We start from the raw sequence: 14517 nt of genomic DNA on the forward strand, positions 1-14517 counted from the left end.
CATCTTCCATCTTATGGTTCACTCCCCAAATGACCAGAATGGGAGAGGCTGGTCAGGACTGAAGCCAGGAGCCCTGAACTTTATCTGGATCTACCACTTGAGTGGTGGGGACCCAAATACTTGGATAATCTTCCACTGCTTTCCCAGGCACGTTCGCAGGGGGCTGGATGGAAAGTGAAACACCTGGGACTCAAACCAGTGCTCTGGTATGGGATGCCAGTGTCACAGGTAGCAGTTTAACCCACTGTACCACAAAATCAGTCCCAGACATTTTAACTTAGTTAATTTTTTTTTTTCTGAAGAGGCTCACTTTCAAATAATTTAATGCTGTCAAACCTTGCATGCCATTATCTTTTCCGTAACAATTAGACACAAGTGAAATCATTGGCTCAGGCATTTAGTCTAGCAGTTAAAATGCCCACATCCAACATTGGTGTACTTGAGTTTGAGTACCAGCTCCACTCCCTGCCCATTCCAGCTTCCTGCTAATGTGCACCCTGGGAGGCATCAGGTGATGACTCAAGTAGTTGGCACAACTCATGGGAGATCTGGATTGAGTTCTTAGCTTCTGGTTTTAGCCTAGCCTTAGCTGTTTCAGACATTTAGTGAGTGAATCTGTGGATGAGAGCTCTTTCTCTCTCTCTCTCAAATAGATTTAAATGCAGTCACTGTAATTGTGTCATGGACTAATCTATTATAGATTGTACACAGAATTAGTTTCTGTTGTAGATTTTTTTATTTGGAAATATGGATTATGGATAACTATTGAGGGACATAATTAGAATTGTGCTGCCTACTGGGGTTTGGAGTTATTAAATATTGCTGTGGGACTTCGTTCTTGATGTTTTTGTAATTTGCATTTATTTTAGTGTTTACAGAGTTAAGCATATTCTAACATGTCACAGATAATCAGTGGAAGAGATGACAAATCCAGTGACATATTTTGCTCATGTAGAAGTGTTACCTTATCGTGATAAGACTCAGATATGAAGAATATTATATAAACATAGAGAAATTGGTTGGGGGAGTCATGTTTCCTGTCACAAATTTAATAAAAACTAATACTACTTTTTGGCATTGTATAAAAGAATTTTAAGAATTATTTTCTTCCTTATATCTATCTGTATTATACCGTAGTATTTTTGTGCATGCATTGAATTGTATATGGGCTTTTATTTTTTTATCCTTTCAAGAAGAAAAGTGTGTTGAGATGGACAGAGAAATTAGTGGAAAGGGATAGCATAGATTTTGTTACTTGAAATGTTTCTGATCTTATTTTTGTTTTTTATCACTTAATGCTAGAGGAGTTATTTTGATGGGAGAATATTGAAATTTGTACAGAGCACATTTTGTTTTGAGTCCAGATGACAAAAGCAAGAAAAAATTTGTGGAAGATAGTATTCACCTCAATAATGTTGTGGCTTTGAAAGCATTGAGAAACAGCCCTCTTGGCGGCTATTAGAGGTATCTGCAATAACCAGGCCTCTCAACTGACTTGCTTGGCACCAATTTTCAAAAGGGAAAGTCAGAAAGAAGCAGAATGTGATGGGTACCATGCATGTGCCTTAGTTGAGAATGTGGGCTGTAAACACACTAAAAGAACTTGTGAAATTTCCTGAAACACATGCGGGAATCATAAAGAACCTGGTGCTTCTGTTGTGGGGATGTAGGTAGCTGGGGAAAGGAGTTGTTGTCTGACAGTCCCAGCTCTAAATTACTGTGGGACAGTTCCCCACCAACACAGGGATCAGTGCATGTTACTGACTGACCGCCCTAGCCTCTCCTGGTAGGTTGCTTATTGATAGCGTCAAGATATCAGCAGTTTGATATTCAGTTTTCTCACCATGAGACAGCTGCAGCGAGCCCGTATTTCAGCCTGGCCCTGCCCTCATGGCAACTCCTTTTTTGTAAACTGTGCACGGTCTATGCCTGCCTTCCATGCACCACCACGCCCCTCCCCACTATTCCTATCATTTACCTGATGCCATGACACTTCCAAGATTTCCAAACAGGGCCTTGCCTCAAACTTTGCTTCTTTTTTGAATATTCTATTAGACTTCATCCTGGACATCTTTCTCTATGCTTCTAGATGGCATAAGGAGAAGTCTCTCTTTTGGAGGGGATTTTTCTTGGTTGAGGGCTTTTTATTTGTTGATGGTCTTTCCTTGGCAAGGGATTTTTCATTGTTGTGATTTTTGTGTTTTGGGCTATTTGTTCATGCTCTCACTGGCCAGACTTAGTTCTTGAGTTTGTACTTTTGCTTTGCTCTAGTAAATCCTGCTTCCCTGTATACTCTCATGCCTTAAAATTCTTACACATGTGGAGGGAAGAACCTGTGATAAGCTTTGCCAGGAGCCCCCATCCCACAACAGCTCTGCATGTACAGGTGACAAAAAGAATACAGGCTTTATTGTGGGTTAATTTGTACCCCTCTGATGATACACCTTGATAGTTTGGGCCTGGACATGATCAGAACAAAGCTTAGATCCTAAGATGTCATTGCTGTAAGATCCCAGGTATCTGCTGTTTGAGTAGCAGGGCATATAATGGTGTGTTTCTCAGTCACATGAGGTTTGGTATAGACTGGATGTCTTCTATTTTGAGCATCATGACTTGGAGATCATGACTTCCATGTTTACTGAAGCTAAAAAAGGGAAAGACAGAGGAAACACCCTACTCAAGATATCATAATCTGTATCAGTCAGAGTTCTTCAGATGCATAGACCAATAGAAGTTATACATCTGTGATTAAAAAGAATGATAGCAAATGAGAGCCAATAAGAGGAAAGAGAGTAGAGGGGGATGCCTGTGGATTTGTTATGAAAACTTGGCTGACATAATTATGAGATGGGAAAATCCTAAAATCTGCTGGGTGAATCAAAAAACTAGAGATCCAGGAAAGCCAGTGGTATAGTTCCACTTCAAAAGCTGGACAGACAGTATCCTAATCAGAAGGCAATCAAGCAGGGAGAATTTTCTTACTTAACATAGGATTATCCTTTCTGGTAGGTTCTAGCTTTCAGGTGCTTGAATAATACTCACATTAGGAAAGGCAATATACTTCACTCAGTTTATCAGTTTATGTTAATCTCATTAAAAAATACACTCAGAAAAACACCCATGGCCGGTGCTGAGGCTCACTAGGCTAATACTCAGCCTGCAGCGCCAGCACACTGGGTTCTAGTCCCGGTCGGGGCGCCGGATTCTGTCCCGGTTGCCCCTCTTCCAGGCCAGCTCTCTGCTATGGCCCGGGAGTGCAGTGGAGGATGGCCCAAGTCCTTGGGCCCTGCACCCGCATGGGAGACCAGGAGAAGCACCTGGCTCCTGGCTTCGGATCAGCGCGATGCGCCAGCCGCAGCACGCCAGCCGCGGCAGCCATTGGAGGGTGAAACAATAGCAAAGGAAGACCTTTCTCTCTGTCTCTCTCTCTTACTGTCCACTCTGCCTGTCAGGAAAAAAACAAAAACAAAAAACAAAAAACAAACCCGATGATGATTTTGTCCAAAAACATGGGCATTGTGTGGCCCAGTTAACCAAACAAGTAATCACCCCACCAACCCTTTGTTGACTGGGCCTCCATACATTTCTCTCATACTTAACCTTCAAGTGAAGTTAATAACAAAGTCATAATTCTGTTTAGCATGATTACTGAATATATACTAATGAAGTGGAGTTGAAGTCCTTGTGTAATTTCTTCTTGATATCTGATATCCTATAACTTAAATACAATTATGTAAAGTTATATAACATATAAAGTCAATATGTCACATTTCCCTTCTTCCAATAACAGAGGGAAGAAGACAGGGATGTTCTCTTCATACACTCATATTCATAACAAGATAAGGAGTGGATATTCATAATAATTACAGTCCTCATTTCTATATCTAGTCTCTTGGACATAGCTGGTATTTAAAACTACCTTGTTCTACTTCCCATTCTGTACTCCCTTTGCCTTCAGCAAGCACCTCAGCTAGTCATGCTTCTTTATCTGGTGGATGACCTGAACCCTCATTCCTGAAGGGTCTGACAGGAGTTTCAGAAAGACACAGAACAAAACAGATAGAATGTTTCATGAACATCTGAATACAATAGATGAATTTTTAGAATTGTAAAGACGATATAGAAGGCTACAGCAATTAATTGTGTCAAAGACAGAAAACCAAACAGACATTCTTGGGTCGTATGAGGCAGTGTTTAGTTGTAAATGAATCCTATGTTATTAGTCCAAGTGGAACAGACAAAAAAAGAAAAGAAACTGCTGGTTTTATGCCTCAGTTTTGGACAGCTCTCCGGTTGATTTCCCCTGACCAACCCTGGCCTATTCATAATGATCTTCTCCTTGGGGATTCTCAGACATTTTCATAGTAGTGTATATACTAACTTCATAAAGTGATCCAGGATATCCGTTATCAGTTCACAGTTCAGCGTGGACTCTACTCTCCTGTAAGCCCCTTCATGAAATAGTCCTCTTCCAGAACAAACAGCTTTGGAGATTAACCAAACACAAAGTTGTACTAGGTAGAGTTAATCTGTCCTTCACAATGCTTCTGTTTACTATCTCCAGCAAAATATCCATGGGTCAGCTGTAAAATTGTAGGAATCAAGTTGAATTTCATCCTTGAAGACTCTTCCTCCCTGTACTCTAAGATTTATCCAGACACTGGGCATCCTTGAATAGTGCTTGCTTATCTTCTAGAACCAAATACAACTACATAATAGTAATACTAATAATAAGTTTGCTGAGCTGCCACAGTTGAGAGAATGGGTGAACTCCTAGAAAAATGGAACAAAAGAAGAACAATTAAAGATTCACACTGTCAGAAAAGAAAATTGATAGGATTTTATCCCAATTAATTAACTGATGTCTGAGGTCTTTTTACTTTTCTGTTCTCCAGTAGTTCTCTTTTTTTTCAGGCCACACAAAAGACAAATTTATTTGGAAAGCAATAATTTCAAAATTATCTTCCAAACTCAGAATCTGTGGGGTAGGGTGACACTCTTAAGTAAATAGTAAAGATCTTCATCAATTGTTCAGTTATTAAGTAAATATTTAAGCTAAGTGATTATGTAGAATAGTGTTTTTCTTCCATATTTCCCTGATAATAATCATTCAGAGTGTTGTACACATACAGATTCCTGGAGATTAATATTAGTAGTTAATCTAGTGGACGTAGGATGGGACAGTAATTTGGAAATTTTTATTTTTACAAATGCTATCTGATGATAAATCTGAAGAAGTTTGAGAAATACTGATCTGGAATGTGACTTTCACTTTCCTTTGCAGTTTTTAAGTCTTGTGTTACCCAGAATGATCCACTGAAAAGTCTTACCATGTCCGATTTTACCGAAAGAAAACAAATTTTAAGAATATTTGGTTTGAGAAATTCTCTTCAAAAGATGAAAATTCTCTAATTTGTCTCCATTCTGTCCCAGATACCCTAGAACATGGTTTCCTGGAAGGTCCATCTCCCTTGCATTGAGATATAGCAATCCAATCAAATAATTTTTTAGGCTTTGTATCTTATTAAAAAGATTGCCATTGTTTTCTTTAGGTGGTCCAATTCCCTTTGATGTTTCAGTCAAGATAATATCTGCTTCTTCCAAGGCCATTATTTTAGAAGCTGATGATGTAGGGAATGGAAAAAAATCATGGAGGATGTCTCACCCTCCTTGCCTGAGTTTACCTTTGGCCTTAAACCAGCCAGAGCTTCAGGTTGTGAAAATCAAGGATATTCTCTTTGGACAGGAATGTGCTGACAGGACAGGAGGTCTAGAAGCTATTGTCCAGAGTCCAAATCAGCCCCTTCTTTTTGCACTTGTCCTGAACATCTCTGGAGGTTATGTCCAGGCACAGGGCATAACCAGCCATGTAGTCCATGGCAATGGCCTCGGGGACAGCATGACTGTATTGCCATCACCATGCCCATCTCCAGCTCATGGTGCAGGCTGTGGGTGTAGGGTGGGAGAGGGTAGCCAAGCCCTTGGCTAAATAGGCTTCAGGAAGAGCCCTGGCTCACTTAGCACCAGACTGTGCATTTCCTTGATGTTATCTGTGGAGCTCCTCCCCACACAAGCACAGATGAGGTTCCTCCCCAACTCTCAGAAGTGGATCAGTTGCTTGGGGGCCACCATGGCACAAGCCAGCAGCTGGACTGAGGTGGATATCTCTTCAGTAATTTAACTGCAGCTGTTACCTTCTAGTCTATCTTTTCATAGATATAAAAAAGTGATAGATTTAGCCAATTAAGTGACATAAATAAGACTTATGTTTGAGGTTGTGTGGAGAAATTGAACTTTCCTGTTTTCTTCCAGATTCTCTTGGAAAAAAGGACCCATAGTTTTCATCTTATTAATCTATAGACCAATGTGGGAGAGTAACAAGGTATATGTAGGTGTGTATTTGTTGACATACATGTTTGTATGTAAGGAGGCTGTTATAAAACAAGCTTTAAAGTTAGACACAATCAACTTTCCAATGAACTTTCCCAATATTCCTACTCAACGTGTTTCTTTTTCTTTCTTTTTTAATTTGTAGACTTTGTTCTGAAAGCATGTGATTTATACCCTATTTTGTAACACTACAAATTTCAGTCAACATTTTTGCTCATATTTTACTTATTTGCTTTGATGTTTCTGACTCCTTTCTTAGATGGGATTTCTCGTATTATTTTCTTCTCTTTGATCAAAGAAATGTCACAAAGCCCAGGGATTTCATTTCTTAGTGTACATGAAATTCAAGGTTGTGAAGTTCATGAAAATTTAAAAGATACATATTAGTAACACAACACTGAGTAGACTGGTATTTCTTGCAACTTTACATTGTCACATAAGGATTATAACTTAGACCAGGTCCAGCAATCACAATATATTTCTTTGGTAGCATATGAATTTAACAAAAAGCATTTATAGTGAACTCATGTTATATTTAGAGCAACCCCTAAGAAAGGTGGTGTGTATATTTTCATCCTAATCAACAACAAAATTATGAGCATTCTAGAAGTGACAATATGATTAGGAATTATATAATCTAGTGTGTTTCAAAAAGTGTCAGTCCAAGTTTATACAGGTAGAAAGAAGCAGAACCAGAACTCTGAAATTTTTAGTTAAACTTCTTCAGTAAGAATGGGCATGAAGAAACTGGAGAAACCAGATAAACACATAAGGCCCAAAGAACTAGAGTGAAACTTTAAATGGGTAATGGAGTAATTGGTCAAAGAGATCTAATAATATGATTAGAGTAACTCAAGCAAGCAGGAGAATTCTGGGACACAGAGAAAAGTAGTAAGGGTTCTGAATTAGGGTTGTGCTGAATTAATAAGTGATAGTATTGTAAAGTACAAGGTCAGAATGGAAAATGCTGTCTCTCTACATAGAATTTCTGGAATTTGAAAAGAAGAAAACTTGGTCATCAGATTTACTTTGTCAAATCGACGTTTGACCCTGACTGATTACATATCTCTAAAACATAAAAACTGGGAATGGAGGAATGCTGGTGACTCAGGGATGGGACTTCAAGATTTTAATAGGAGGGGACAATAGGCACTGTTAGTGCTGGAACACTGGCCACTCAGGTGTGATCTTGAAGAACCAACTTACATAGGGTGATTACCAAGGAAAGACACTGTTTTTCTGTAGTCACTCAGAGAATACTTCTGACACCCAATGTGTTTTCCCCACACCAACCAATTTTACAGTTCTCAGTTGATACTAACCAGATATGCTACAAATTACTTTAATTCTGACATTAATTGCCCAGTTTTAGTGTACTTTCTTTAGGTTAAGGACTCAGGCCTACAAAGTTGTCCCCAAGTTCAGATGCTTGTCTCAAGTAGTGTGTCTCTAATTTGCCTACAACTTCTGATTAATTTAGCTAAAAATCAGAGGTGCTCATGACCCTTTCCTCACGTTTGGTTTGCTAGAACAGCTCACAGAACCCAGGGAAAGTTGACCTATTGATATGAATTTACTACAAAGGATAACAAGGATACAAGTGAACAATCAGGTGGAAGAGATACATGAGGTCAGGTCTGGAGCTTCTGTTCCCATGGAATTAGGGGTGCACCTCTTCCCTAGCATGAGATCTATTCACCAACCCCTAAATTTCCCAAACCCCATTGTTTAGGATTTTTATGGAGGACCAACACATTGGCAAGGTTGATTTCATCATTGGCTATTAATAAGTGGATTCAATCTCCAGTCACTGTTCCCTCCACAAAGGTGGGAGAGGGATGAGGCTGAAAAGTCCCAATCCTTTAATCACGTGGTCAGTTTCATTTGACAACCAGACCCCATTCTTAGGGACTTTCTGAACAGTCACCTCATTATCATAAACTTGGGTGTGGTTGACAGGAGCTTGTTATGAATGCCAAAAGGCATTTCTTTCATCTTGGTAGCTCTGAAACTATTTCAGGAACTGTGGATAAAACCAAATATTATAACAAAAAATGTTCCTATTGCTCTGTTTTTACCACAGAGGATATTACAAGGTTTTAAGAGCTCTGGCTAAGAGCAGGGCACAAAGACTGAAATACACACTTCTTATTTCACAATAGCACAGTGATTCTTAGATAAATTGAGAAAGTTTGAGTAGGAAGGACTTTAACAAAATGCTTTTGGTCATGAAGTCCCTCTTCAAAAGATATTGTTTTAGTCCATTTTCTGTTGTCATAATAAAGTACCTGAGACTATGTAACTTATAAAGAAAGTAAGTTTATTGAGATCAAGACTCTGGAGGCTGGAGTCCAGGATCATGGCTGTGCCTCAGGAGAAGTTCATGCTGCATTTTACATGACAGAAATGTGGATGGACAAGTGGGCACATACAGAAGAGACAAAACAAGAGGGTTAGCCTTACTTTATCACAGCCCGCTCTCAGGAGAACAAATCCTCTCCCATCTTAATGACTTCATCACCTTCTTAGTGACTTCATCATCCTTTAAAGGCCCTACTTCTGAACCCTACCTCAAAAATAACCAAATTTCAACATGAGTTTTGCAGGGAGGAGGACAAACAATATTTAAAACCATAGCGGATATTGTTTATGGATACCCAATCTCTACAAGTGGTGGAGGTGGGATTGCTTTGGTTGAAGCTTGGATAAGGGCCCCAGAGTCCTCTACTCTCCTTCCCACTTCCACAGTGGACCCCGAGGTACATTTCAGAATCATCACGATCTGCAGAGTGTTATTTGAAAATCGTTATGTAGGATGATTTCTGATCTCAGTTCCATTGTTAAAAATTCTAGTGGACTGTGATTCAAGATGCAGATTTTCACATTTGATTAATGAGGGTAGAAAGTGTATGTGATTCCTCTAGTTTATGTCTGTCTACAGCTCCTTAAATATCATGTAGGGAAACAGATCCTATTTCCCATCTGGGTTAAGTTTGGGGATGCATTAGGCAATGAAGGCAAAAATACTTGTCAAAGCTTCAGTTCCTTCGTGTCTGGGTCATACAATTCATTGCCATCTAGGGAGGTCCAATTTTATCCTCCAGAGACTGCAGGAAATTGGGTATTGGCGGTGTCAGTAGCATCTGCTATCATAGCAGGTATGGATTTCTGGACATGGAGAAGCTAAAATCAGATGAAACAGCTATATTTTATTCCCAATATGGTTATTTCCTTCAGGTAGGATCTTGAGTGTATAATTTGACATAATAGTTCACATGGTATTTAGCATGTCACCTGGAGACCTGGAGTCTGCAGCCAGGTTTGCTAATTCTTAGTTTTCTGATTTTGGACTTGTTAGGGTACTTCAGGAAGTCATGTAAGTGATAGCACTAAATATACAAATGGTATCTATAATGACAGATACAACAAAGCCAATAGCTTAGTAAAATTGAGAATCAACAGAAATAGAAAGATAAAATAGTAACTCCTATTTTTGAGCCCATAGTCTATGATAAACATGTAACATGTATCATCTCATCTAACTCTTAATATTATCTGATTAAGGAAAGTCAAATGTATTCTTCCTTGTTTTATTGCTTAGGAAACTGAGGTTCAGAAAGCTTACATGACAAAAGTCATACAGCTAAATAGACAGCAATGAACGCCCAACCAACTCTTTTGACTGTGAAATCTGTTAGGTTCCTACTATGGTTCAATATTTTATTCTTTTAACAATATGCAGGTTCTGTAGAAATAATGAGCAAATTAATAATCTCTAAGATAGAATTAAGGATAAAGCTCAGAGGGAATATATTATTATATAACACATCAATTGATATTAAATTTTAAATATTTTTTTCAACTTTTATTAAATAAATATAAATTTCCAAAGTACAACTTTTGAATTATAGTGGCTTTTCCCCCCATAACTCCCTCCCATCCGCAACCATCCCATCTTCCACTCCCTCTTCCATCCCATTTTTCATCAAGATTCATTTTCAATTATCTGTATATACAGAAGATCAACTTAGTATATACTAAGTAAAGATTTCAAAAGTTTGCAACCACACAGAAAAAAAGTATAGAGTACTGTTTGAGTAGTAGTTTTACTGGTAATTCGCATAGTACAACACATAAGGACAGAGGTCCTACATACAGAGTAGGTGCACAGTGACTCCCGTTGTTGATTTACCAATTGACACTCTTATTTATGATGTCAGTAATCACCCGAGGCTCTTGTCATGAGCTTCCAAGGCTATGGAAGCCTCTTGAGTTCACCAACTTCAATCTTATTTAGACAAAACCATATTCAAAGTGGAAGTTCTCTCCTCCCTTCAGAGAAAGGTACCTCCTTCTTTGATGGCCCCATTCTTTCCACTGGGATCTCACTCACAGATATCTTTCATTTAGTTCATTTTTTTTTTTTTTGCCAGAGTGTCTTGGCTTTCCATGCCTGAGAAACTCTCATGGGCTTTTTAGCCAGCTCCGTATGCCATAAGTACTTTTTGGGGTTTTTGCCATTCTATGAGTCTGCTGTGTATCCTGCTTCCCATGTAGGATCATTCTATTCTTCTTAATTCTATCAATTATTATTTGCAGACACTGGTTCTTATTTATGTAATCCCTTTGAAACTTAATCCTATCTTTTTGATCAATTATGAACTTAAACTGATCACTGTACCAAGTAAGATGGCATTGGTACATGCCACCTTGATGGGATTGAATTAGAATTCCCTGGCACTTTTCTAGCTTTACCATTAGGGGTAAGTCCAAGTGAGCATGTACCGAACAGTACATCTCCTCCCTCTCTTATTCCCACTCTTACGTTTAGCTGGGATCACTTTTCAGTTAATTTTAAATGCCTAAGAATAATTGGTTGTTAATTAAAGTGTTCAACCAATGGTATTAAATAGAACAAAAAATACTAAAAGTAATAAAGTAGTAAGTTGATCATTGACAGTCAGGACAAGGGCTGATCAAGTCACTGTTTCTCATAGTGTCCATTTCACTTCAAAACGTTTCCTTTTTGGTGCTTGGTTAGTTGTCACCAATCAGGGAGAACATATGATATTTGTCCCTTTGGGACTGGCTTATTTCACTCAGCATGATCTCATCCAGATTCCTCCATTTTGTTGCAAATGACCAGATTTCATTGTTTTTTTTACTGCTGTTTAGTATTCTATAGAATACATATCCCATAATTTCTTTATCCAGTCTACTGTTGATGGGCATTTAGGTTGATTCCATGTCTTAGCTATTGCGAATTGAGCCTCAATAAACATTGAGGTGCAGACAGCGCTTGTATTTGCCAATTTAATTTCCTTTGGGTAAATTCCAAGGAGTGGGATGGATGGGTTGAATAGTAGGGTTATATTCAGGTTTCTGATTAATCTCCAAACTGAATTCCAAAGTGGCTTTACCAGTTTGCATTCCCACCAACAGTGGATTAGTGTCCCTTTTCTCCATATCCTTGCCAGCATCTGTTGTTAGTTGATTTCTGTATGTGAGCCATTCTAACTTGGGTGAGGTGAAACCTCATTGTGATTTTGATTTCCTTTTTCCTAATGGCTAGTGATCCTGAACATTTTTTCATGTGTCTGTTGGACATTTGGATTTCCTCTTTGGAAAAATGTCTGTTTAGGTCCTTGGCCCATCTCTTAAGTGGGTTGTTTGCTTTGTTGTTTTGGAGTTTCTTGAATTCTTTGTAGATTATGGTTATTAATCCTTTATCTGTTGCATAATTTTTTCCAATAACTTTCCTGACTGTTTCTTTTGCAGTACAGAAACTTCTCATTTTGATGTAATCCTAATTGTGAATTTTGGCTTTGACTACCTGTGCTTCTGGGGTCTTTTCCAAAAAGTCTTTCCCTGTGTCTATATCTTGCAGCGTTTATCTGATGTTCTCTAATAATTTGATGGTGTCAGGTCATCCTCCACTCCCGCCCATGAGCCAAACATTCTTCTTCCTCCCATACCAATTTCCATTCTTAAGTTTTACAAAGATCTATTTTCTATTTACTTTATACTAATAAGGTAAACTCTACAATAAGCAGAGTTCAACAAATAGTATAAGAAAAAAAAATCATTGTTGTCAATGGAAGAGACAAGGGCTATAATAATCATTGAATCTCAAAATGTACGTTTCACTCCAATACATTACATTCTGAGTACTCTATTATTTACCACAGATCAGGGAGAACATATGATATTTTTCTTTTGGGGACTGGTTTATTTCAGTAAATATAGTGGTTTCTAGTTGCATCCATTTTGTTGCAAAAGACAGGATTTCATTCTTTGCTTTTTTTTTTTTTTTTTTTTTACAGATGAGTAGTACTCCATAGTGTATAAATATAATAATTTCATTATCCAGTCAACAGGTGATGGACATCTGAGTTGATTCCATATCTTAGCTATTGTGAATTGAGCTGCTAATAATATGGGGGTACAGATAACAGTTTCATATGCTGATTTATTTTTGTTTGGGTAAATTCCTAATAATGGGATGGCTGGATCATATGGTAGGTCTATATTCACATTTCTAAGGTATCTCCATGATGTCTTCCAAAGGTGCTGCACTAGTTTATATTCCCACCAACAGTGGATTAGGGTACCTTCCCCCCCCCACACACATACTCACCAGCATTTGTTGTTTGTTGATTTCTGTGTGAAAGCCATTCTAGTTGGGTGAGGTGAAACCTCACTGTAGTTTGGATTTGCATTTACCTGATGGCTAGTGATTTTGAGCATTTTTTCAAGTGTCTGCTGGCCATTTGAATTTTCTCCCTTAAGAAATACCTGTTCATGTCCATTTCACATTTCTTAACTGGCATGTTTATTTTGTTGTTGCATTTCTTGAGCTCCTTATAAATTCTGGATATTAATCTTTTATCACTTACGTAACTTGCAAATATTTTCTCCTATTCTTTTGGTTGCCTCTTCACTTTGATGAGTGTTTCTTTGCAGTGCAGGAGCTTCTCAGCTTGATGTAATCCCATTTGTCAACTTTGATTTTGATTGCCTGTACTTCTGGAGTGTTTTCCAAGAAGTCTTTGCCAATAGCAATGTCTTGAAGAGTTTCTCCAATGTTCTCTAGTAATTTAATGGTATTGGCTTATAGATTTAGGTCTTTGATCAATTTTGAGTGTATTTTTGTATAAGGTGTAAGATATGGGTCTTTTTTCATACTTCTGTATGCAGAGATTGTTTTCCTAACACCATTTGTTGAAGACACTGTCCTTGCTCTAGGTATTGATTTTAGCTCCTTTATCAAAGATAAGTTGGTTGTATCTGTGTAGATTAATTTCTGGAGTTTCTACTCTGTTACGTTGGTTTACCATCTGTTTTTTGTGCCAGTACCAAGCTGTTTTGATTATAACTGCCCTGTAGTATATCTTGAAATCTGGTATTTTGATTCCACTGGCTTTGTTTTTGTTGTAGAAGATTACTTCAGCTCTTCAGGGTCTCGTGTGTTCCATATAAATTTTAGCATAATTTTTTTTTAGATCTGAAAAGAATGTCATTGGTATTTTGATTGGGATCACATTGAATCTGTAAATTGCTTTAGATACTATGGACATTTTGATGATATTTATTCTTCCAATCCATGAACATGGAAGATTTTTCATTTTTCTGTGTCTTATTCTGCTTGTTTCTTTAATGTTTTATAATCTTCATTGTAAAAATCTTTGACAACCTTGGTTAAATTTATTCCAAAGTATTTAAGTTTTTGTAGCTATTTTGAATGGGATCGATTTTAGAAGTTCTTTCTTAATCATGGCATTGTCTTTGTTGACAGACTATTGATTTTTTTAAATTAATTAACTTATTTGAGAGACAGCATTTCAGAGAGAGAGAGAGGGAGGGAGAGAGAGAAATCTTCTGTCCACAAGTTCACTCCTGAAATGGCCACAATGGCCAGAGCTGGGCAGATCCAAAACCAGGATGTAGGAGATTCTTCCAGGTCTCCATTTGGGTGCTGGGGCCCAAGCACTTGGGCCATCCTTCACTGCTTTCCAGTGTGCATTAGTAGGATCAGAAGTGGTGCAGGTGGGACTTGAACCAGTTCCCATAACAGATGCTGGCACTGTAGGCTGAAGCTTTACCTGCTATGCCTCAGCACTGGTCCAT

At 38.2% G+C, this 14517-nt stretch overlaps 1 pseudogene; it reads right to left on the reverse strand.

Annotated features, from left to right (window-relative positions):
• Positions 1–5361: 5361 nt before the first annotated feature.
• Positions 5362–6132, reverse strand: LOC133768001 (acylpyruvase FAHD1, mitochondrial-like; annotated as a pseudogene).
• Between the last annotated feature and the right edge of the window lie 8385 nt (positions 6133–14517).

Source organism: Lepus europaeus, chromosome 10 (assembly GCF_033115175.1).
Source record: "Lepus europaeus isolate LE1 chromosome 10, mLepTim1.pri, whole genome shotgun sequence".
NCBI classification, from domain to species: Eukaryota; Metazoa; Chordata; class Mammalia; order Lagomorpha; family Leporidae; genus Lepus; species Lepus europaeus.